Raw genomic sequence first — 6,723 nt, 5'->3', positions numbered from 1 at the left:
AACAGATGTGATGTGGTATTACGACCTCTAAAATAAAATGTGTACATATAATAGCAGAAAGAATATAATAAATTAGGAGCCTTGAAGAACAGGAGAAATAAAAATCGCAGAGTAAAAGCGCAATGTTCAGAAAAGGAGTTAGCTTGCGAACAAAGAAAAATGTAGCTGTGAAGCATAAGATAACGAAAGTAGGAATAGAGGGCCAAAGATACAAAATAACAAGCTCCTAACTCAACCCGCGAAATCAAGGCTTACCGAAGGATATAACACATATATACATATACATATCCAAAACCCAAATTTATATAAACAAAACCCTGTCTCTCCATAGGCCTCTAAGAGGATCAAAAGAACAAGCCATGCGGAGAGTCAAGCTAAGTACATATATATATATCACTGTACAACAAAATAACCCAGTAACCACTTTGCTTCAGGAGTCCAGACACCTAACGAGATGCCTCTCAACCTGCATCTGAAAATCAACAACATAGTATGGGGGTGAGAACCAGAGGTTCTCAGTATGGTAAAGGTGCCACACACATAAGATATAAGGTCTTGGGAATGCCAGAGGCAATCCTAGAACGCCAACACTCAGATTATAGAGCTTAAAGTATTAAACAGAAGCCATAAAATGTGGTTTTCTAAGAGTATCTAAGCCTAACTTAACTTAATCTTAAATCTAAGACCCAAACTGCCATTCCTCCATACCTCCTTCTCCATCAACATTTCATAGACAAATAAACAGATAAAAGCAAACACAAGAAGGTTACAAATACTACAGGTAGCAAATATACACTTAACATAGCAAATGCACTTAGACAAACCCAGTTACAAGTAATTCAAGTAATATGCACATGATGCATGCCTGTCCTATGGCTAATGAGCTCATCTGTCAGTTATACAGCCAACCCGACAAGTCCGGTTTACTAAACCATTAGACTGTCCCCCGACGTGCATTCCCAAGAGTCTATGCATAACTTTTCTCAAATAATCAATATTGCTCAATGGGGGTTAACATTCCCAGGAATTTATGAGTGTCTGGTCACCCTTATGTCGTAGGGTCAATAGAGTATCGAGTTTTCAACCTAGTACACGTGGTGGCAAGTGACGGTACTTTACCCAGGGAATCTCGTATCTCAGATCATTTAATTAATTAAGCCAAGTATCATACATGATCATTCATTTGATTATTCAAGCCAAGTATCATACATGATCATCTGTAGCATTTCATAATAAATTCTTCATTTTTCAGCTTGACTTCGTCTCCAAGTTATTTCCATTTCCTAACTTCATCTGATTATCAGGTTTAATACTATTATTTATGACTAGAGGAATGAAAATAAAGGTTTAGAAGTTTGAAATAGGATTTTAAAACTCAAAAAATCATGTTTGCTGGAAAAGGGGCCACGCATACGCGTGGATCACGTGTGCGCGTGGGAGTGTGAAACCGCAGCTCGCGCGCGTGTCCCTGTGTCATGCGTACGCGTGGACATGCTTGCTAACCCCTTACGCGTGCGCATGGGACCGGTCGCGTACGCATCGCCAAAATTCCATGCCACGCGTACGCGTGGGCGTACGTTCTTTAAAAAAAAAAACAGATTCAGTAGCAAAGCTGCAAAATTGTAACAAAAACTAGTTTTGAGTTCCAATCTTCCAACACCTATAACTTCTTCGATTTAAAATATTTTTCACCCATTCTTCAAACGGCATAAACTTTATAAACCCAATTTTCATTTTTAAACAAGTTAGAAGCAAATTGAGGGTCTGGAAGCCAAGTTATGCCTCGCTGAAGTTCGGCCCAAAACCAAGATCTTATGAACTTTCAAAACCTCCTCTTCATTCAAACTAAAACCCATGAGATCAACATAACAACCTACACTTACTACACAAAGTGTCCTCCATTCTCAATGCAATAACCATATAAAGGTCATACTTTAACCCAACAATAATTTCATACACACATACCCAATCCTGCAACTAAAACTATAGCTCACAAGATACATAATGATATTCTCAATTCAACAATTACAATTTGTCAAATCATCAACTAATCCACAGCTCCATACCAATCCATATATAACAACAAAATGCTAAACAACGACACACACATATATTCCAACCTATCCTATGGTCATCTAGCCTAAGTTTTCACAGAACATTATATATTAAATGCAAGAAACCTAAACCATACATTGGTCGATTCCCACATAATGATCAAGGCAACTTATTTTAAACAAACACAGCCCCTCAAAAATTCAATAAACACTAGGCTCAGCTTCCACCAAGTTTCAATATTCACAATTTCGAGCTCGAATTATTTATTCACAACCTAATACACATTCAGAACACATATATACCCAATTTAATATCCGAAACATAAATTCAGCAAAATTAAAATGGAATTATAGTATCCTCACCGTACCCAAGCTTCACATAAGCAAGAGTAAACGTTTTCCTCAAGCTAATTGGATCCTAAAACATCAAAGAGTAAAGAAATTCAATACCTCCACTCAATTTTCAAAAATTGGGGAAAGAAGTGGCTGAGAACAATAAAATAAGTTACCTATGAAATTGTTCCAGTAGAAACGTAGAGCTCGACGCGGTGGTCGCGTGGCCGCAAACGGTGCAGCGATCGGAGCTCGAATGGAAGAGTTACGGCGAGTTGAACTTACCGTAAGGGTTACAGGATTCCTTCTTTCCTTTCTCCTGTGTGCTTCAACGCTACTAAAATGGGAAAGAGAAGGAACATGGGTTCATTCAAAGGCTGGCCCGGTTGGGCCCGGTTCAACCGGTTTGACTCTGTTCGGTCTAATCTTGGACCAATTTTTTTGAAATTAGTGTCAAAATTCTCGTTTCGATTAGCTCTATCCTAATTTAATATAATATTCTTATTTTTAATCTTTTTTATTAAAAACTAATTTATTAACTAATTATTTACTAATTTAACGGGGTTTACAAAAAATCATTAAAAAGAAACAAAATTATTTAGTATATTGGGACCAACTCAATGTAAATCACATTTTATTTTTCTATTATAAAATATAATAAAATTTTTATTCTCAAAACAAATTAAAATCACGTTATTTTTTAGGATTTAATTTTTTATAGTGTTTTGATAAAGCTTGCACAAAATTTACCTATTACATTGACTGAACTTATTTATTTACGTAAATTTTGTTTATGAACTCAGTATGTTTATTTAAAATTTTAAATTTTAATATTTTAAATAAACATATTCTTATTATTTTAAAATTTTTAAAATTTAAATAAACGTACTCATATTATTTTAAATCATTTTAAAATTAATACAAGTAGATTGATTCAAAATTTTAGAATTTTAAATAAATATATTTTTATTATTTTAAATAAATATATTCTTTTAATTTAAAACAATATGAATATATTTAAATAAATGTAGGCATGTTCTTTTAATCCTTAGGGTAGTGTGGGATAAGTTGTTGCACGTTAATCGTATTAGGGAGTGTGGGATAGCTCGTTGCATGTAAATCGTGCTATCCTATAGTGGTTTAGGTGAAAAAAAAAATAAACCATCCTATCTTAGGACAAATTATATATAATTTGGGATGCTTGATGCAGTGTAATGATTTATGAGCATTTTTTGATGGAGTTTGATGCATAAATTATCCTAAATTGTGGTATTTAATATAATATTTAATACACACTACTCTAGCACGATTTTTGTATTAGTAGATTTAGAATATTCACGCTTTTGAATTTAATCTAAGAATAAAATAAAATTAATTTCTCTTTATTTTATTTAAATAAAAAAGCCTAAAAGATATGTGTAGAGATAAATCGTGTATTTATCTTTTTTATTTTTTATTTTAAAAAAAATAATTGTATTAGCAAATGAAATACGTAGAAAATATTAGCTTTGAAATTTGGTGTCAATGGTTTTGTGGGAATCGTGCGTAACATAGTTGGTTAGTATGAAGACAGACAAAACAAAAGAGTCCCGTTAGGGAGCCAATGGGGTATTTGTACAATATGTACAATGAGCTGCTTATTTAGCCTAATATTAGTTAAAAATGAAAATTACCCACGAAATAATAAATTTAAAAATTCTTATTCAGTTATTTCACATCAAATTTCTAATTTCAAATTTTTTTAAAATTCAGTTATTTCAAAAAAATTACAATCTGAAATCCTCCAATACTCTTCTTTTTCAACCGGCAGCCACCCCACCTTCATCAAAAATCATCCCATTTCACCGTCTCTACTTGCCTTGCCACACGCCACTCACCCTTAATAAAAATAACCATCCACTTAAGGATAAAAATAATCATCTACATACCTAATGAATTGAACATCTAACATATTTTAATTATATATAACTAAACTCAATCCAATCAAAATAATCATTTACATAAAAATAAAATAACTATTCACATACCTACTAAAATGACCATCCTAAATTGACTATTAAAATAGAAAAAGATGATGAATAAACAGAAGAAACTATTATTGTGGTGAAACAAAATTTTGAAGGACTAGTCATGACAAAAGTGGCACTGTTATGAAGCATATGGCTCAAATCATGAAAGAAGTTAACCATGCTTGGATCTGAAGAAGAAGAGCATGGTGGTATCATCGGTGAGAAGAGGCTTGAAGGAATGGGAGAAAGCGAAGCCAGTTCGGAAGAGAGGCACGAAAGCGGCAGCAACGTTAGGCTGAGCGTCGGAGGGCGAGGCGCATCGGGCTGACCGGCGGAGGTGAGGACGGTGTCGGTGGGAGGATGCGGCGGCCTCGGTATGGCCGGCGAGAAATTCAGTGACGCGAGGTGAGAACCGGAGAAGATAACGGTGAGTTTTAGACGTGTATTGGAGGTTACGGTAATATTAGAAATAACAGTATATAGTGTGAATGGATTTAAATACTAATCTTAATTTTCAAATTTTAAAATTTGAAATTAAATAATTAATTAATGATCTAATTTTTAATTTTAATTTTACCTTTTTTTTAATTCATTGTATACATTGTATACAATTAATATTCGTTCCCAATACTTTTTCAAAACGAAAATAGAGATTCTTTACAAGTTTAAGAAAGATATCATAAATGTCAAGATAATTCAATGCAATTTCATGTGATGAAAGACAAAAATATAATTATGGTATAATGTAGACTGGTTGATAGCATGAGCATAGTTGAAATTTTGGCATGATCTCTTCCATATTTGTTGCATGGCTCTTTAGTTGGTGATGTTATAGTTTATTGTGATGATATGATGGTAGTTTAATTGTATGAGTTAGGTCTTTTTTTTTGTTGGATTTTTTCTATGGCTATCCTATTTTTTATGGCAATGGCAAAATAAATATTTTCATTAGTTGTTCTTTTTTTTTTCTCTATTTTTGGGTCGATTTTATTTTAAAAAATTTTAAAAAGATATTGTTGTAGACAAAATTAATAATATTATGTTCAATTATTTAAAAAGACCAAATTAATATTTTGATTAGATATTTTTATTTCATTGAAAATAAATTTTAGTTTGTTAGTAAAAATACAAAAACGTGCATGACAGTGAAATCATGATTTCTAGACAAGTAAATTATCGTCTTATTATCTTAAAAAAATAATTTATTTATAGAATAATCTTAAAAATTCAACAATAATTTGCATAAAAATAGTTTATTAGTAAAATAAAAGTTAATTGATTGATTACCATGAAATTTAATTTAACGGTAAATTTGTAATTGAACATATTTTTACAGCTTAATTTAAAATTTTTTTACAACTTAATTTAAAATTTGTGTTAGAGAAAAAATTTAGCAACTGAAAATGTAAGTCATAGAAAACAAAACAAAGCTCATCAAAAAGATAAAAACAAAGACAAAAAAAAGACAGATAGTAGGGGTGTGCATGGCCCGGCCCGGCTCGAAGACCCGGCCCGATTCCGAATACTTTAGGGGCTAATTTGGTGTGATTTCATCGGGTCTAGGGCCGAGTATGGGTCTCAAAAATAGACCCGGTCATAATTTCGGGTCGGGTCCGGGCCATAGCTCGGGTCGCCCGAAATCGGCCCGGTGGCCCGGTCATCATATATAATTAATATTTTGTGTTATTAGTGATGGATGATGGCTATTATTATGTGAAATTTAAGTGTTGTAAACCTTAATATTTTGTGTTATTAGTCATTATATATAAGACTATAAGTTAATATTTTATGTTTAAAATGCATAAGACTTTAGACTAATACATAATCTTGTGTTATTTGTATTGATTTAAATATTTAGTGTTATTAGGCAATATTAGTATTGATTATGGTTATGCTTTAATTTTAGAGAAGAGTTGGTTCTTAGTATATATTTTTAAGTGAATTTTACCATGTCAAATAATGATTGGAGTCTTGAAAATTTGGATATTTTTACATGCTAACTTACAAGAAGGTATCAAGGTAATATAATGTTAACGGCCCGGTTTTCACCCGGTTTTTACCCGGTATAATCGTGGCCCGAAAGTGTATAGGTTTCGTCGGATCCAGGGTCGGGTTCGGGTCTAAAAAATAGGCCCGATATATATTTCGGGTCGGATCTGGGTCACACCAAACCCGGCCCATGCACACCCCTAACAGATAGTACCATTTATGCCATTCTTATAAAAAAAAACGTAAATTTTGTTTCTTTTTCAGAATAATAAGCTTTACTTTTTCAAACAATTTATATACATATATTTGACAAAAAATAAATAAATAAAAATTTAAGA

Source organism: Arachis ipaensis, chromosome B01 (genome assembly GCF_000816755.2).
Source record: "Arachis ipaensis cultivar K30076 chromosome B01, Araip1.1, whole genome shotgun sequence".
NCBI lineage: Eukaryota > Viridiplantae > Streptophyta > Magnoliopsida > Fabales > Fabaceae > Arachis > Arachis ipaensis.
The sequence above is the reverse complement of the archived record's forward strand: the minus strand, read 5'-3'. Positions refer to the sequence as shown.